At 43.4% G+C, this 20102-nt stretch overlaps 1 protein-coding gene across 3 annotated transcripts in view; it reads right to left on the bottom strand.

Moving 5' to 3' along the window:
- The window catches only part of KCTD1 (potassium channel tetramerization domain containing 1), a 104262-nt gene that overhangs the window by 30664 nt on the left and 53496 nt on the right, over positions 1-20102 (bottom strand). The gene's annotated exons all lie outside the window — the stretch shown is intronic.

The following is a 20102-nucleotide window of genomic DNA, read 5'->3' as shown; positions in this document are numbered from 1 at the left end:
GGAACCTTTCACCCACTCAGCTCTCCTTTTCTTCTCCACCTCTGGGCTTCCAAGCCATGGAATATATGGTTTGAACTTTAGGAAAATGTTTCCTTTAGTTTTCGGTCCAGATTTATTTTGCTGGTGAACCGTTTCACAGGCAATATCCAAGTGACCTCTTGAGCATTGCTTTTGGTGGATATTTTTATATTATAAAAGCAATAACTACTCATTGTTAAAAACTAGAAAAGCACAGAGGATGAAGAAGCAGCAAAATAGAAAAACAATCTGTGATGAGTCCACCAATCAGTAGGATATTACTTTTTAAAAAAATCTGATTTACAGCCTTTTTCTATTGAATGATTTTGTTTTCAGAAGCACTGTGGCTTCATACTTTTTCGAGCCTACTAACCCAAGTTCCCTGATAGCTTACTTGGTAAGGAATCCACCTGCAACGCAGGAGACCGTGTTTTGATACCTGGGTCGGGAAGATCCGCTGGAGAAGGGATAGGCTACCCACTGCAGTATTCCTGGGCTTCCCTTGTGGGTCATCTGGTAAAGAATCTACCTGCAATGCAGGAGACCTGGCTTCAACCAAGCTTCTGTCCTAATATTTGATACCTAAGGAAGACAGCAAATGAGATAGAGGGCTGGGGGAAGGTGTGTGCTTGTGCAGATGTGTAAGTGTATGGGTGGGAGTGAGTGTCTGTGTTTGTAGGTGTGCGTACATGAATGAGAGATGTTTAGGACGCTGTCCCTGCAGTGGAACCTAGACTTGGAACAGCAGGGAAGGAAAGAAAAGCAGAGAAAAATCAGCACTGGGACTTCCCTGGTGGGCCAGTGGCTAAGTCTCTGAGCTCCCAGTGCAGGGGGCCCAGGTTCGATCCCTGGTCAGAGAACTAGATACCACATGTAGCAACTGAGTTCCCATTCGGCAACAAATGTTGAAGATCCTGCGTCCCAAAACTTAAGACCCCGTGGAGCCAAATAAATTTTAAAAGCTTTTTTTTTTTTTTTTTAAAGAAAAATCAGCACTGGAACCAAAGGGTCCCCTTCCCTCCTTTCTGTTGGGATGGGAGAGGAGGGAAGTAGAACAGATGGAAGGGAAGAGAAATGCTGGGTTGATACCAGAAACCTTTTGAAATGCAGAGATCTTCATTTCATATTCTATTTTTACATATTTTTAAAATTAGTTTTTATTATAGTATAGTAGCTTTGCATATATTTTAAAATGTCCACAATAGGGAATTTCCCGGCAATCCAGTGGACTCTGCTGTCTCACTACCAAGGACCTTGATTCAATCCTTGGTTGGGGAATTAAAGTCCCACAAGTCATATGGCCAAAAGAAAGAATAATATCCATAATAAAAAGTTTTTCTTAAAAAGGGGAGAGGTGATGCTATGCTGGGTATTATTATAATGTAAAAAATCCCCAAAAACAAAAAACACCAGTCAACTCACTGTTAGAGAATCCTTACTTATCGAACAGCATTTAATTTGCATATAAATGTTTACACAATTTGAGAAATAGTTGTGTAGAGTTTCCACACTTGGGAAGTTTCATTGATATTTGAGGAACACAGATAAAAATGAATTCAGAGCTTGTTACAGAAATGGACAGAAGTAATTTAAGAGAAGAGAGAAAATACCTTCTAAGGAAAAGCAAACAAAACAAATTATATCTACTTATGAGGAAGTAATGTTTCCAGTACCTGTTCCCTGTGGCAGCATCATTTTCTTAAATGATTCACAGAGCTGAAGAAAGCAGGGGAGAAAAGAAAGGCAAGTTTAAAGTATAAAAAAATATATGAGCGCGCCAGGATTCTGGCACTCAGCGTTTTGCAGAATTGCTAGTTGACAGCAATACTGTCGGCTTCACGGGGAGCCCAGGGCCACTGGGGGGCGGGGAGCTAGTCCTTCTCATGACGCACAGGGAAAATTTTTTAAACTAGAGTTACTTTAATTGCTTACTATAAAAAATGTATTATAATTAACTTGATTGTTTTGAAAAAGCACCACCGGAATTTACCGAAGTAGGCTTTCTATTCCTACATTTATTGAATGCTTGTCATATTCCTGGGTACTCTGCTGAATCTCTTATTTTTAAGTTTTTTTAAAGATTTGATTTTTTTTGATGTGGAACCCTTTTAAAGTCTTTATTGAATTTGCTATAAGACTGCTTTTGTTTTGTGTTTTGTTTTTTTGGCCCCGAGGCATTCAGGATCTTAGCTCCCTGACCAGGGATAGAACCTACACCCCTTTCATTGGAAGATGAATTCTTAGCCCTGGACCACCAGGGAAGTCCTAGGGCCCACTCAGATGAGCATGATTTGGGCCAGCTGGGTGCTACAGGACAAAGGACAGGGACTAGCCAGCCTGGGACAGGCAGGGAGGGCTTCCTGTAGGAAGCAATGCTAGTACTGGGTCTTCAGGACTGCCAGGCATAAAGAGAAGGGCACAAGGGCTTGGAGGAGGGATTTCAGGTGAGAAACAGTATGATGGGTGAGGTGGGGACTCAACAAATGAGGAGCGCCTCTCTCAAAGCGTCGGCCTGAGTGGAGCAAGTGACGGCACAAGAGCTTGGGCGCCGCACTTTCAGTCATCTCTCAGGAGCCCCTGGAAGTTCAACTCTGATTCAAGAGACCTGCTGGAATCCTGGCTTTACCATCTTCAAGACCAAATTGGTTTGAGTTTCGATTTCTTCATCTGTGGAAGGGGATAATAGCCCATCCAAATAATTTTTATGAAGAAGAAATGGATGTCTGACATGAGCTACATTTACTGAGCGTCCACTACCTGCAGGGTGCCGAGTCTTGACAACAGCTCTTCCAGGTAGATACCATCACCTGCATCTTACAAGTGAGGACCCTGCAGTCAGTTAACCAGCGTGGAAGCAGCAGGGCCACAGGGTCTCGCTCGGGGTGGCTCTCTTACTGCCCAGTGATTCTTCTGCTTCTCGGTCAAGCCTAGACTCAGTCAGTGCTGACAGATTTTCATACCTTGGAGAAGATATGCGATGCCAAAACAGAATCCAACTGCACAGAAAATCCTGTTGAGCACCTTGATTTGGAAGACAATGTTTTAGATCACCAGCTCTTTGGTTTGAACAACTGTCTGTTTTCAAATGGTTTCCGGGGTTTACCACTACTTTTTAAGACCAGGCCTGGATTAGAGCATCATTGTGTCTCATGGGAGCCCACTTTGGTATTTTCGGCTCCAGCGGTTTCTGCTTCGCCTTCCCCTTGCTTTCTCTGGGGGCAGGCAAGCCCACACGTGTGCAGAGGTCTCTCTCCAGCCCACCCCCTCCCTCCTCCCCACTGGCTGTTCTATATTTGGAGGTATTTGTGACATACTCCTGTTTTCTCTTGATTTAAGACTCTAGAATATGGTTTTCAGTTTACAATATAATTACTGTTCAGAGAAAAAAAATGTTATAATAGCTAACTTATTTGAGTTTCTGTTAAGTGTGAAAATGTCAGTCGCTCGTGTCCGACTCTTTGCAACCCTATGGACCGGACTGTAGCCCACCAGGCTCCTCTGTCCGTGGAATTCTCCAGGCAAGAATACTGGAGTGGGTTGCCATTCCCTTCTCTAAGGGATCTTCCTGACCCAGAGATCAAATCTGGGCCTCCTGCATTGCAGGCAGATTCTTTACCATCTGAGCCACCAGGGAAGCCCAAGTTTATGTTAGGAATGCTGCTAAAAACACTGTGGATTAGCTGATTTAATCCTCACCACAACTCGAGAGTATGTACAGGTGATATTGTGATGTGAGTAGTGGAGATGCTGAGGCGTGGAGCCACCAGATCGCTAGCTGAGGGTGGCTGAACTGTGCAGCCTCCTATCCTGCAAGAGTGAGGGCCAGCCCACTCTCGTCACTGTCCCCAAATCTCAGTGCTCATCTGTCCCAGAACTCCAGCTCTGGCACCTCCTGCCAACCCGTCTGCATCTTGCTCCACTCCAGTTTTCTCGTTTCTGGTTTCTCGTCACATAAGCAAACCCTTGCACATGTTCCTGCTGAACTTAACCTACTTTTTTAACATTTATTTTTAAATAATAATAATAATTTTTGGCTGTGCCATACAGCATGCAGGATCTTAGTTCCCCGACCAGGGATCCCACCCATACACTGTGCAATGGAAGCGTGGAGTCTTAACCGCCGGACCATCATGGAAATTCTAACCTTTTTTCGAGTGATCTTATTCCCAGGATTCTGAGTATCAGCAGCCCCAACCATTGAAGGAGTGCCTTCCTCTGTGACTGACTCCTCCATCTGTGTCATCAATCTCCCTCATATGGGGAAGGGACTCAGCCCAGCCCCCTGTGATTGTGGTCCCCCAGATGTTTCTCCCCATTCTCTCCAGCATACTTGGAGACTATCAGCAACAACAGGATGTGGACTGGAGCCTCTTCCCATTTCTGCTGCTGTCTTACTACCTCAGCCTGTTGGAATTGGCTCACAGTATATCACAGCAGTCCTTTCAAATAAAAGCATCCTATTAATTATATGACACTATGAGAGGGCTATGGTGAAACCAGCTGTTTTTTTTAATTCAATTTAATAGTGTTTTCCTACTTGTAATGGGACCAGCAAAACAGCAGTTTACAACAAAGCATTTACATATTTTGCATAGTACCTAAATGTGAAAAACCAGAGGCTTCACACAGTGCTTGATAAAACAAAAAAGAAAGAAGAAAAATACAATTTACCTACAGACTATGTAAATGCTTTGTGAAAACTTAAAAGGAGATGTATGGAAGAAAGTAAATGAATCTATACTGACTCCTTTGTATCCCTTTCCTGCTCCTACACACACACACACACACCCCCCCCACCCCCACCCCCACACCCACACCCACACCCACACACACACACAGCCATTACTGACACTGTTCAAAGGTCTTATAACAGAGCATCATTCAAAAACTCAGGAGGATTGAAAGGTGGTTAGATGAATGAAAATGAATTATTCTATCACTGTATGACTTCAGAGTGACTAGGAGGCTTAAAAACACTTTCACGAACTAGGCTTTGAGATGACAAAGCCAAAAGGGAGGAGATTTAGCCCCAGGACTGTTGAGTTATACCACCTCAGAAGCTAAGAAGGAAAGAAAGCTGCTAACCGGACAAGAGTCATATTTACACAGCTTCAAAAGCATCTAAATGTTTTAAAGAATATATAAAATATCCATACTACCCTTTTGTTGAAAACACCGTTCAATTATCTCTTCAAATCACGAAGGATGATGTGCCTGGTTAGCTTTGTACTTTGAGAGGCTTAAGATTTTGAATTTATGTTGCAAGATTATTTACACAGTCACTAAATCAAAAGTGACATGTGAAAAATATGAACTTTTTATCAGCTCATGATTCAAAGACAACATTCTCGGGTGTGGGGGGTTGAGAAATCAGGAGGGTGCTTACTGACAGCACCTGCCTTTGGCTGCTCCAGGATCAACAATGCGTTGTCATAGGTGTGCGCGCCTTGTGCAACTGTTGACGCCCTTCTGGGACTCAGGCTTGGTTTATCACAGTTTAAGAATTTACCCAAAGGCACCAAGCCGGTCCATAGACTCGCTGGGCGGTAGGTGTATCTACCTCATCCCTTCCAAAAAAAACCAGAACCAAGCCCTGACCTACAACACATTTAAAGAAAAAAAAAGTCTCCCTGCTAATGACAAGATTTTCTCATGTTTCCTCTTCCTTACTGTGATCATATAAATGGACAAACTGCAGAAGTCACCTGATACCACTGTTTCCCATATCTGTTGCTCCCATAACTTTTACTTTCGAGTCTTGAGGGAAAGTGCACTAAAACCAAAGCTGCTTTTTACAAATAACGACTTTCTTAAAGTTTTAAAAATCTACATGAAGTATTACAAACGTGTTCTTTAAGAGCCTGGCAGGATATATACTTGGAAATACAAACTGTATCCTGACTGTTGGGTTTTCGTAATCATCATAGATTGTTTGCCAGAGTGGAGACCAGAACTTCAATTGCACTGCTCACGGCTCCTTAAGTTCACTAGGCTGTTATAACCTTGCTCTAGTTCATTTTAACATGGATTAGACAGTAAAGAATCTGCCTGTAATGCAGGAGACCTGGGTTCTATCCCTGAGTTGGGAAGATCCCTTGGAGAAGGAAATGGCTATCCATTCCAATATTCTTGCCTGGGAAAGTCAATGGATAGAGGAGCCTGGTGGCTACAGTCCATGGGGTCTCAAAAAGTCAGATATGACTGAGCAACTAACACTTTCCCTTAATGTGTCCAGCAATCTTCTCCGAATTCCATCCTTCACACCACCTTATTCCTTTTGCAATGTATCATCAAAATGATTATGTTGTGATGAAGTACCTTCCTCAGGGTCCCTAAGATTATGGGTTAGCAAGATACACTTAAATGTATATGCTTCCTTTTTTTTCCCCCAGGAGGTTAAAAAAAGAGAAAATGACAAAAGGAAGAAATCTGAAGGTGAAGAGAATCTGTAGAAGTTTTATGGAAAAAAAAAAACCCTTGATAAAGGAGCTTTATATGTTGTCAGAACTGGTTAAGATTGGAACACATTTTAATAAATAAGGTGGTACAAAGTTAGAATTTGGTTTTCTCTCTGTCAAGAGGACAGTTTTCTTGGACTATTGATCTGATTTTTTCCCTTTTTTATTGAAGTATAGTTGATTTACAATGTTGTATTAGTGATCTGCTTTTTATAACAGATTATAAAATTTCTTTACCTTTTAAGTAGTCTGTATTTGCCTTTGAAATCTTTTATTGTCACTAGGCTAAATGAATAAGTATTATTTCACAGTGAATAGAAGGGGGAAAAAAATCCTTTTTTTCTTTGACACTGACTGTTTTGTACTGCTTCAAGACGAGAAGTTTCATTTCTGAGGTAAGGTCTGAAGCCCTCAGGGCCTCCTAAGCTGTGTTTTTTTAAAGTCAGTTTTCGGAGGGGTGGCCGGGGCCTAGCCAAGCCCTCACAAGGCGGGGTGGGAGCTCTGAAGCACGTTTGGTTCAAATCACTGAAGCAGGTCTGGACGAGTTGAGATTCACCTCTAGTTACGAAGCCCTCTGAGCCGGGCGAGGCAGGCCACTGTTAGAAAGTGGCGGTTAGCCAATGTGCACGGTTGTCATTCATCTTCTAAATATGAGGAACACAATACGAGAAGTTGCACACGAGTAAAAATAATCACCCCCACCGAAAAAGACACACAGTGAGGTCGTTACTAAGCAAACATGGCGTCTATGAGGCAGCAGGAGAGCGCTATCCGCGCTATCCAAGTGATGGTGTCCTTTCTACTGACTGTCTTGATTAGATTCACACAGTCCAGCAAACCCCTGTTACATCTGTGGGACCAAATTTTTTATTTTTTTATTTTTTTTGGCAAACACAATTACCACCCAGTTAGAACCCTTAGGTGTCTGCCTTGGGAATAAGACTACAGGAAAAGCATATGCCCGTAAGAGCACAGCTGACTTCCCACCCCTCGCTACCTCTCACATCCTTCATCCTCCCAAAAGGACCACCCTGGGCACAAGCGGAAGCCACACGTAAAGCCTTATGTACCTTCTTCAGCTTGCTGCTTTGGAGACAGATTGTCACAACTTTCTGTCTCCAGGCACCTTGAGAGTTACCATTTGGAAGCAGAGTATTGATAATTCATTGATTTGAGACAATGAATCCTGCATTTCTAATGCAAAGAAGTGGCATTTTAATATCGGTTATTTATATATCAATAATAGAAAGAACTGCCAGACATGGAAACGGATACATCTAGCACCACAGCTCAGGCTTCGGCCGAGGACATGTGGGTGTACAGTGGACCCATCAGGGATCCTTCACTGTGACTTTCAAAATTGTTTTTGTTTTTAAGTCCTCAGAGTTTACATGCAAATTGTAACACCATGTGCTTTTGTTTTGAATAAATGCTTCTCTTTGGAAGGGAGGAAAAGTTTAGTTTTTGCATTGGCTTCATAAAAAAAGAGCCTTCAACTTCAGAATGACTTATACATTGTTTATTCCAGCCAAGAATACATATAGCATACACACCTTGCTGTGTTCTGATACAGGGAGATACAGAGAGCTTTCAACTTTCTGTAGACCACAGCAATTTGGGAAGATGGTATCAAGACCGATATGGTAGACCCAAGCGGTGGGGTGTAATATTCTACTCCCATAAGCTCCCTATGGACACAAAATGTAGTCTGTCTTTTGGAAATTCACCTAAAATTAATGTTGGTTCTCCTTTGCCATGAAAAAGCTCTCGAAGCACTCAACCAGAATCAGAATTATGTAACCAACAGAAACTAAAGGGTTTGGGGAACCAAAGTCGTGGGAGATTTGTGAGCTGGGTTGTGTAAAATTAACGTTGGTAATTTTAAGCCCTTTTAATGGAATTGTTCTCAAGAACACAGTAAAGTGGAGCATATTTTTTACAGGTTAACCTCGGATGAGATGACTGGAATCTTCTGTGAAATACCTACAAATTAACTTTTTCAAGTAAGTAAATAGAATATATAGTTTATTATAAAAGTACTTTCTTCAGGAAATATGAAAATATGATTATAAACACAGAGCAAAAACGACATTGGTGTTGCTCAATGACATTATTCATTGTGACATCAAAATGAGCACAGTCCATATAGTCCCAAGTGCTGAGAATCAATAAAGACTCAACAAGAAAAGCATCGCACTAACAATGTGTCCCTGGCCACGCCACCACCATTCCACCAGGCTGCAGGTGGATACGTTCGTGTTTTACAGTTCTCTGCAGATCTGGGGCCCAAACTCTGAGATGTAGGTGGATCACCTGGATGTCAGTGGAAACTGCTCATTTCCCTCACATCCTGGGATACACATGGGCAGAGCAGAGGAACCTGCACCATTTTTTTCCCAAGCATATGGAGATGATCCTGATCTGAGAGGTTCAGGGAGGAAGTTATCAGTGGGAGGAAAACATTCTGAAGGCAGGTGTTACCCTTCGGTTCATCTGGTTCATGGGTGTCTGGGTTATGACCAGACTGATGGATTCCCTTCTCCTTCTTCTTACTTTTTCGATTTAGGGTAATTAGACTAGAAAATCCCTTTCTAGGCTCTGCTGTGGAGAGACTGGGATGTTAATCTTTGCTTCCCAGATTGGACTAGGCCTGCCGTTAAGATCTGACATCACCATAGCATCTGATGATTCAAAATGTGGTTGAGCTGAAGCAGCCCTGAGGTGGTTAAGCTGCTCCAGGTCAAAGCAAAACTCATGCCACTCAACAAAACAAAACTCATTCAACAAATACTTACCCAGCATTGCCAGGCACAATACAAGTTGCTGAAGACTACTGGTAGACCTATTATTTGGCTTAAAACCTGAAGCATAAGCTTAGGGGGCATGTTTTAGAAACACATTTTAAAAATCTTTAAAATGATGTTTCTGATGGGTGCATGCACATGTGTTTTGCACAGGGGTGTGAATGTGAGATAGTCTATAGCATCTTGCACTCGGGTTCACTGCTTTAACAGACAAGGAGCAGCCCAGCAGAGAGGTGGTGAGTAATGCATCAGTGGGCATAGAGACCCCTAACCTGATGAGCAGCCTTACCTGTCCTGGCATCCCCTAGACCATTCCTCCCCCTGGGCACAGCATGCCGGGGCCAAAGCTGGTTCCTGAAAGTTTTCCTAATGGATTTCTCTTCACAGGTGCAACCCAGCAGCCATCAGCAGGTGGCAAGGTCACTGGTCCAAGGCCAACTCTGCCCCTTGCTATGGGAAGGGTGTGTATGCTGGACATGGGGCATGGAAAAAAAAAGCCTCCTGAAACCCAGTGGCAAAGAAGAACAAGACTCATTTATCCCACTATCCCATCTAAGGTGGTGCTTTTCAGGCTTCTTCAAGTCATGACACATAGAAATGGATGGCACGGTATTTGGACAACCCTGGGCCACAACCTCACGGCAGGAGACCCGCATGGGAGCTCCAGCACCCAGGCATCCCACGTGCCCCAGCTAATGCTGGGTGAAGGCCACTTGAGAATAAAGGAGCTTGAGATATTGTAGATGATCTGCTCCCTTGGCCAAAGCCCACCTTTAGAACACAGTTCCAGAAGGTAGAAAGATGGACTGAGTGGCTGAAGGTGGGAAGCATTAGCAAATCCCACCCCCAGGCCCTGCTCAAGGCCAGTGCAATCAAAATCTTTGTGGGCAGGACCAGGTTTTCTTTTTCAGGTCTCAGCTGATTCTAACATGCCACTAAGGTTGAGAAGCATGGCTCTGTTGTGTTGTTATTGTTATTCAGTCACTAAGTCATGTCCAACTCTTTGTGACCCCATGGACTACAGCACGCCAGGCTTTTTCAGCCTGGGTCTTGGGTCTTTTCCAGCAAGTCAGCTCTTTGCAACAGGTGGCCAAAGTATTGGAGCTCCAGCATCAGTCCTTCCAATGAACATTCAGGGTAGATTTCCTTTAGAATTGTCTGGTTTGAACTCCTTGCAGTCCAAAGGGACTCTCAAGAGTCTTCTCCAGCACTGCAATTCAAAATCATCAATTCTTCAGCGCATGACTTTAAAAGAATAAAAGACAACCCAGAAACTAATCCCACCACCATAAAACCCGAGACTGCAAGCCATGTGACAGAGCTGTTCTTCTGGGTTCCCTTACCCTCCCTGCTCTCCACCCGGGCGCTCTTTCCTTGCTTTGTCAGCAAAAGTAAATAAATAAATAAATAAATAAAAGAATAAAAAACCAAGGTCCTGGAGCCAGAGGGAGCTGGAATCCTGGTCTTTCCCCATTTGCTGAATAAGGGTGAACGCCTTGCTGAGCTTTGTGGAGCTGTGTGTTCTTATCTGTTAAATGAGGTCAATAACAGGCCCTCCTATAATGTTATGGTGGCACATGGAATGGTGGAGGTAATGAACCCAGGCCAGCTTTAAATGTAATTTTCTATTTTGAAAAGCTTCACTTGATTATTCAACCTTCACTGTTTTGAAGCTCTGGCCACTGGGTACAGTATTTTTCCCAATAATTAATTCACATATTAAGCAAACTCTTGAATGTCCACTGTGGCTCGCCTGATACTAGGTACCAAGGATTCAAGGGTGAGACCTATGTTAGAAGGAGCTTTCCGAGGAGGTTTCTATCTAAGTCAAGGCTGAGTGCTTGGCAAGTGAGAAGTTATTAAAAATTGAGATGGGGCTTACAGTCCTGTCCTGAGCTGTTTCACTCTAAACACCCGGTGTTACTCCCCGCCCATGGTCACTGCTCTGCCATCAAAGGCTCCGGCGCTTCTCCTGTGTCTAAGGATTGGGCTAAGGGATTCCCAGCCTTGTTATTATTTGCCTGCAAGGGCCTTCTGCCCACGTTTATTTTGAACATCTGTTAACTCTCTACTTCGGTTAACACCAAATAAAACTTCAGTCACCACCAGATGCAAAAATATAGAAAATGTACCAGAAACAGCATTATGGTTAATATAACTAGCAAGGTAATCAGGACATGATGGACGCGGCTGGAGCTGTTCCGTACCCACGGCCCAGACAATAGACATGACCCTGAACATCCCCCGCTGAGATGAAGGGTGAACGTGTGTATCTGCCACATATTATATAATAGGAGTTGAATCACAGAATGCAGAACAGGCCACTGGGACTCCCCCGGTGGTCCAGTGGTAAAGAATCTGCCTGGTAATGCAGGGGACAGGGCTTCAACCCCTGGTCCGGGGAGATTCCACATGCCACAGGGCAGCTAAGCCCGAGCGCCACAACTACTGAAGCCCTGGAGCCCTGGAGCCGGTGCTTCGCAGCAAGAGAAGACACCACGATGAGATGCCCGCGCACACAACTAGAGCGCAGCCCCTGCTCACTGCAACTAGAGAAGGCCTGTGTGCAACAGTGAAGACTTAGTGCAGCCAAAGAAATTAATGAGTAAAAAATAAAATTACTTAAAACTTAAAAAAAAAAAAAAGGACAGGCTGTTGATCACAGATCAAAGGTGATCTGTGATACCAAAGTCACAACGATCTGCTTCTGCATCAACCCTGAAATGTAACCTAGAGTTTGTCTTGAAAAGTGTAGATGAACAAATAAAGATGTATCCTGAAGAAAGAGACCACAGAATAAAATTATCTGCAGACTTAGCATAGGAAGCAAACTACATCCCAAGGCTATTTACCTGTTTTATTTCTTTTCCTACTGCACTTATACCACCTCAAATGTTATTTGATTGTGTAGTTGTTTATTGTCTGTCTTCCACCCCACTCCCATGTAAACGACAAGAGAGCAAGGACTTTTGCTGGCTAGTGTATGCCACAGTTGATAGAGAACACAGAATAAATCTGTGGAATGAATAAAAGAATATGACAGGGAAAACTACAGGCCAGTGCCTGTAATTTGGCTGCACTTTTCTTCGAATAATGCTCTAAGGTAAGACTTGATGAGCTAGATTACTTGAAAACTCAGGCCTATGTTGCTCCCAGTGGCAGAGCAACTTGGCTGAATCTGCTAGTCTAAGGTACTGAGGCTGGCTTTTCAGCCTTAAACAGAAAATCCAGCTTCATCGTTTTTGAAAAACAAACAAAAAACAAATAGTCTTTTGAAGCTGGTTTTATTTAATCTTTGCCTATATAACTGAGAAGCAGTTTTGGAAAAGCAATATTGTAAGATGAAAAGAAGAAACAGAGAAGAAAAATTTCCCTTATTATCCTGGAGAGACTTTCCATTGTTCGTTGGCCAGGTGCTTTTCCTCCTTTTGAGTCACCGCATAAACTAATTTCTTTTTCTTTTTTTTAAGTATATTTATTTTTTTTTTTTACTGTATCAGGTCTTAGCTGCTGCACATGGTCTGAACAGTTGCCTCAGTATGAGAGTTTTTTCTCCAAGGCAGGCAGGATCCTAGTTCCCCGACCAGGGATCAGACCCAAGTCTGCTGCATTGCAAGGAGGATTCTCAACCTCTGGACCACTGGGGACATCCCTTCTTTTAGTTTTTTGTACAGATCAACCAATCTTGCCAATCAGAACTGCTCACCAGTAGACTGTCCTCACTGTGAAGGTCCACAGGCATTTCCCCAGCAGCTGTCTCTTTCCATTTGAAGTGAAGTGAAGTGAGAGTCACTCAGCTGTGTCCGACTCTTTGCAACCCCATGGACTATATATAGTCTGTGGAATTCTCCAGGCCAGAATACTGGAGTGGGTAGCCTTTCCCTTCTTCAGGGGATCTTCCCCACCCAGGGATCGAATCTCGGTCTCCCATATTGCAGGCAGATTCTTTACCACCTGAGTTATATTCAGTGCCATGCAGCAATTCCAAATGAATGTTTAGGGAACAGTTTGTGAAACAGGGTACATTAATTAGGGGCATTTTTGTTGAGATCCTAAAGTGTGAGCCTCTAAGATGATAGCTGGGGACCCACTGTGTGTGTCTAGGGACCACAGCGTGAACTGGAACTGTTGACGTCACAGTCAGAGCACAGAACCCCCAGCCCTGACACAGGATTACAGAAAACTCCCGAGCCTGGCACACAGAAGTTACTCGGAAATCCACACATGAGAATGCAATTGTCCTGAAACTGTGGACCAACCTCTTAATGTTGCACGTGCCCAGCTTTCCCTTCAGTGCTGCCGTTGTTGTTTTAGTCTCAGTCGTGTCCGACTCTTTGCCATCCCATGGACCGTAGCCCGCCAGGCTCCTCTGTCCATGGGATTCTCCAGGCAAGAATACTGGAGTGGGTCGCCACTTCCTTCTCCAGGGGATCTTCCCGACCAAGGGGTTGAATCCAAGTTACCGGGAAGCCCTCCCTTCAGTGCAGCTCCAGGTGAAGTGCCGTGGAATGGCCAGTACGTTGGGGGTGAACCCTGCCAGAGCTGGCTCTCTGCTGGCAAGGCACACATGCCTAGCACTGCCATCCTAAAGCACCAGAAACACACACCCCTTGGGTGGCCATGGGTGTCGACCGCAAGGCTGAAAGCTGAGTCTCTTGGGTTTTGCAATTAGCTACATACGCCAGTGTGCTTAGTAACTCTGCTGCTATTCAGAAGAGACCAATTCAGCATAATCTCCTTATGTGGGAGTTAACTCATATACTTGGTTTAAAAGATACAAAAGCTCTGTGAAGCACACAGATAGGATGGCTCAGGGGACTGTAACATGAGATCCGGTCTTTCACTTCCAGGTTAGCAGCTCTTTTAGCTAGGCATTGCCTCACTGCCACCCCATAGGTTTGCTTAATCAGTTGTATCAACCCTCTTCCTGGTTTTAAGAAGTCCACATCAGAATAGCCATCAATATAACAACTGATGTTAATATTATTTTTGATCAAGGTGACCATTAAGGCTGAAATAGACCTAACTCTGAACTCAGATTTACGTTTTCTTTTAAAGCAGGGATCTCCAGCCTCCAGGATCTAATGCCTGATGATCTGAGATGGAGCTGATGTAACATAGAAATAAAGTGCACAATAAATGTAATGTGTTTGAATCATCTTGAAACCATCATCCCCCATCCCTGGCACGGTTCATGGAAAAATTGTCTTCCATAAAATTGGTCCTTGGTGATAAAAAGATTGAGGACTACTGTTTTAAAGTATGGGCTTCCCTGGTGGCTCAGATGGTAAAGAATCTGCCTGCAATGCAGGAGACCTGGGTTTGATCCCTGGGCCAGGAAGATGCCCTGGGAAAGGAAATGGCAACCCATTCCAATATTCTTGCCTAGAACATTTATTTAGTGGCTAGGTAGATATTTCAGTGTCAACATTCAGTTCAGTTCAGTTCAGTCGCTCAGTCGTGTCCAACTCTTTGCGACCCCATGAATCACAGCACGCCAGGCCTCCCTGTCCATCACCAACTCCCGGAGTTCACTCAAACTCATGTGCATTGAGTCGGATGCCATGCAGCCACCTCATGCTCTGTCGTCCCATTCTCCTCCTGCCCCTAATCCCTCCCAGCATCAGGGTCTTTTCCAATGAGTCAACCCTTCACATGAGGTGGAGAAAATATTAGAGTTTCAGCTTCAGCATCAGTCCTTCCAAGGAACACCTGGGGCTGATTTCCTTTAGGATGGACTGGTTGGATCTCCTTGTAGTCCAAGGGACTCTCAAGAGTCTTCTCCAACACCACAGTTCAAAAGCATCAATTCTTCACAGTACAACTCTAGTATCCATACATGACCACTGGAAAAACAATAGCCTTGACTAGACGGACCTTTGTTGACAACGTAATGTTTCTGCTTTTGAATATGCTATCTAGATAGGTCATAACTTTCCTTCCGAGGAGTAAGCGTCTTTTAATTTCATGGCTGCAGTCACCATCTGCAGTGATTTTGGAGCCCAGAAAAATAAAGTCTGACACTGTTTCCACTGTTTCCCCATCTATTTCCCGTGAAGTGATGGGACCCAATGCCATGATCTTAGTTTTCTGAATGCTGAGCTTTAAGCCAACTTTTTCACTCTTCTCTTTCACTTTCATTAAGAGGCTTTTTTTAGTTCCTCTTCACTTTCTGCCATAAGGGTGGTGTCATCTGCATATCTGAGGTGATTGATATTTCTCCCAGCAATCTTGATTCCAGCTTGTGCTTCATCCAACCCAGCGTTTCTCATGATGTACTCTGCATAGAAGTTAAATAAGCAGGGTGACAATATACAGCCTTGACATACTCCTTTTCCTATTTGGAACCAGTCTGTTGTTCCATGTCCAGTTCTAAGTGTTGCTTCCTGACCTGCATACAGGTTTCTCAAGAGGCAGGTCAGGTGGTCTGGTATTCCTGTCTCTTTCAGAATTTTCCACAGTTTATTGTGATCCACACAGTCAAAGGCTTTGGCATAGTCAATAAAGCAGAAATAGATGTTTTTCTGGAACTCTCTTGCTTTTTCAATGTTCCAGCGGATGTTGGCAATTTCATCTCTGGTTCCTCTGCCTTTTCTAAAACCAGCTTGAACATCTGGAAGTTCACAGTTCATGTATTGCTGAAGCCTGGCTTGGAGAATTTTGAGCATTACTTTACTAGTGTGTGAGATGAGTGCATTAGGAGGTTTTAAAAAGGCTATGTAATTTGTTACCAATATTACTTACTTAGGACAAATTAGATACCTAGATTTTTGTTCCCAATGATGTTAGTGGGGACCTTGGATTTTTGCATTAGATATAATCAGGTCTGTTCTTAAACTGTGCAGGGCACAAGGCAAGATTATAAGTGAGGTCCACCTCCCATTTGTCTAGATATTTACAACTTAGAAATCAAGCTAACAAACTCCTTGTATATCTATTTAAAATATTTTAATGCTGATAATATTTTTTCTTGACTCTTTTTAATTTTTGGTTTCACTTATTTGATGTAAAATTATTACAGATCCAAACTGGGTGGTTTTCCTGGTGATTCCAATTCCAAAGAGCAGCCAGAATTGGAGACTTGTAGGCTCCCATGAGCGGAGAAGGCAATGGCACCCCACTCCAGTACTCTTGCCTGGAAAATCCCATGGACGGAGGAGCCTGGTAGGCTGGGTCGCTAAGAGTAGGACACGACTGAGCGACTTCACTTTCACTTTTCACTTTCATGCACTGGAGAAGGAAATGGCAACCCACTCCACTGTTCTTGCCTGGAGAATCCCAGGGATGGAGGAGCCTGATGGGCTGCCGTCTATGGGGTTGCACAGAGTCGGACATGACTTAAATGACTTAGCAGCAGGCTCCCATGAGGGCTTTCCAGGTGGCTCAGACAATAAAGAATCCACCTGCAGTGCAGGAATCGAAGGAGATTCAGGTTCGATCCCTGGGGTTGGAAGATCCCTGGAGGAAGGCTTAGGCAACCCACGCCAGTATTCTTGCCTGGAGAATCCCATGGACACAGGAGCCTGGTGGGCTACAGTCCATAGGGTCACAAAGAGTCAAATACAACTGAAACGACATGTGCAAAGTTCCCCTGAAACGGAACAGTGTTCATCACTGAGGTGGTATGGATCAGCCTCTGTCTCATAAACACCTCCAAAGACCTGTTTTGAATCTTACATGAAACACTGGTAAAGACAGACCACATCACAGATATATGCAGTACTACAATTAATTTGAACCCTTATGTCCAGTCCTGTTAGCTAAAACCCACCTGATAATAAAAGTGAATAACAATGTGAGTAATTAACTTTGTTGTAAAATGTAAAAGTCAACTCGCTTACTGAATCCTTACTTAGGGTTTGTAAACCAAAAAAAAAAATAGGGCACATCAGTGCGTACCTCAGGGAACCTTGCTAATTAAAGAAATGAAGATGGAGATGTATTTTCAATGGTGGAATGGCCATTATGATATAGCACAAAATATCAAAATATTCATTGAGTAAAAGACCTATATTCACTTGGAGGGACCATATAGAGCCATATGGTGAAAATCAGGGTCGCTTAGGAAAATTGCAGAGGTTCTTGTTTCATTGGTCTGGGGTCTCGCATGGTCTTTTAATGCTTCCCAGGTGCTTCTAATGTTCACCTGTGTCCAATTTACCACTTTCTGGGGACAATGTTCTAGAGCAGGGGTCCCAAACCTCTGGAATCTAATGCCTGATGATCTGAAGCGGAGCAGATGTAACAATAATAGAAATAAAGTGCAGAATAAATGTAATGTGCTTGAATCACCCCAAAACCTCCCCATCCCGGTCTGTGTTAAAATTATTTTCCATGATACCTGTCCTTGGTGCCAAAAAGGTTGGGGACCACTGTTTTAACGGTAATCTTTAGTCTAGAAGACAATAAATAGAAATAGAATAAAAAATCACCTACAATATTTCAAAATGAAGTAAAGACTCTTGCAGGACCTTTGATTTATAGAAAGACATCATATCTTTTAAGATCACTTGTTACAAACAGCATTGTACTTTTATACTACAGGTCTCCTCTTGAAATCCTTGAAAAGAAAACCAAGGAAAAACCCCTTCCCCTCTGGGCTACACCAAGGAAAAGATGGATAAAGGAGGAACCAGGGGGCTGGGAAAGGTCCCACAGGCTGAGAAGGGTTCAAGACACCCTAGAATCTAGAGAACTTGGCTTGGAATTATTATTTGTCATTCCATGGCCACGGCCAACCTAATATCCTAAAATGTATCCCCCAAACATTGATGATACAGTGAGATTTTCCTAGAATTTGGAAGGAGCATCTGAGAGCTATGGAAAAAAGCATGAAGAACTATTTCTTCCCTATATCTTTGGCTACTAAAAGTTGTGGTTTTGTGTTCAGAAGTTCAGTCATGTATGACTCTTTCCAACACCATGGACTGTAACCCTCCAGGCTCCTCTGTCCATGGGATTTCCCACGCAGGAATATTGGAGTGGGTTGCCATTTCCTCCTCTGGGGGATCTTCCCAACCCAGGGATCGAACCCGAGTCTTTTACATCTCTTGCATTGGCAGGCAGATTCTTTACCACTAGCTTCTCCTGGGATTGATCCCATTAAACTGACTGCTGCTTTGAAATGACCATTTAATTGCTTTCCAAGTCCCTCTGCCCCAAATCCAAGGGGAAGCAAAGCAACACACGGTGACCAATTCAACAGCCACACCATTGTCTTCTGACCAGTGTCATCTGCTTTAGGTGTAAGCAACAGAAACAGAAGCTACTTGTAAGGCTTGTTTCCAAAAGTCTGGACATATGGTTAAAAACATCTCCTTGGAATGGCTCAGCAGTTCTACAACAGGTGGGGGCATTAAAGATAAAGGACCAGAAGATGCAGGCAAGGAGGCCTTTGAGCCTGTAAGAATCCAGGCAAGAATCCAGAAGTGAGGCTGTTACTGTGGTCTAGGAAATGAAGGAATGGGATATATTTGGAATTTGGAAGGCAGTTTGAGAAGAAACAATTGCTGGGTTTGGCAGAGGATTAAGTATAAAGGCAATACTATGTGTTGGGCACAGGGCCACGGCGTGCTTTCTGTAATCACGTATAATCCTCCCAATAACCGTGGAAGAATACATATTTGCGTCTATTTCACAAGATAGAAGATAGGCGCTTAGAAATTGAACCTATCCATGGCCAAATAACTATTAAATGGGAGTGTCAACATTCAAACCTGGGAATAATGAACCACAAATTATTTTTGATGTTGCTCTCCGGATACCACAGCTCACTGTATGTGACAAGGAAGCACAGAGAAAGATTGAGAAAAAAAGATGAACACTGTATCTTCTCTAATTAAGTTGGAGAAAGAGATATTCAACTTACGATATATGTTAAGTATCAGGAGGTTGGGAGAGGGAGAATTAATATACATTAATTATGTATATGCTTTTTAAATCTCTGTATATATAGTTCAGTGCTGTCCGACAGTAATAAAGAACGAGACACACATGTAATTTTGTACTTTCTGGTAGCCACATTAAGAGTAAAAAGGAACAGGTGAAATCAATTTTGATATATTTTATTTAACTCAATTATTATTTATGACTCAATGTACTATCCTACCCACTCCAGTGTTCCTGCCTGGAGAATCCCAGGGACGGGGGAGCCTGGTGGGCTGCCGTCTATGGGGTCGCACAGAGTCAGACACGACTGAAGTGACTTAGCATTAGCATATTATCCTATTGGGGCTTCTCTGATGGCTCAGTGGTAATCCACCTACAGCGCAGGAGACACAAGATACACAGGTTCGATCCCTGGGTCGGTAAGACCTCCTGGAGGAGGGCGTGGCAACTCACTCCAGTATTCTTGCCTGGAGAATCCCATGGACAGAGGAGCCTGGTGGGCTGCAGTCCATAAGGTCAGACACGACTGAAGCGACTTGGCACACATGCATATTCCTTCATAAAATATCAGATAGTGAAGTGAGATTAACAAAAACCAAAAGAGCAGTCTTCGTGCGGTTATGACAGTGATTTCATCAGTGCTCTCTCCTTAGGCTATAAGTTACCTGATACCTGTCACTTTATAGGAGGTGCTCAAAAAATGCAATGAGTGCTCTTCTGAAGCCCAAGTGCTCTGTTTCCATTTCATTTGAGCAGAAACAAGTAGGGAAAACTCTTTATCCTGACATCAGCCCATGTGAGCTCATGCCTCTTTCTCTACTCAACAGCCTAACCGCCTAAGATAAACTCCCTAATAGGTTCTGCCACAGCCCCCAGATCCAGATGCGCTGTGGTGGGGGAGTCGGGCAGAGGGGTCTGGGGGTGCAAAGTAAAT

This window comes from Bubalus kerabau, chromosome 21 (assembly GCF_029407905.1).
Source record: "Bubalus kerabau isolate K-KA32 ecotype Philippines breed swamp buffalo chromosome 21, PCC_UOA_SB_1v2, whole genome shotgun sequence".
NCBI lineage: Eukaryota > Metazoa > Chordata > Mammalia > Artiodactyla > Bovidae > Bubalus > Bubalus kerabau.
The sequence above is the reverse complement of the archived record's forward strand: the minus strand, read 5'-3'. Positions and strand labels throughout refer to the sequence as shown.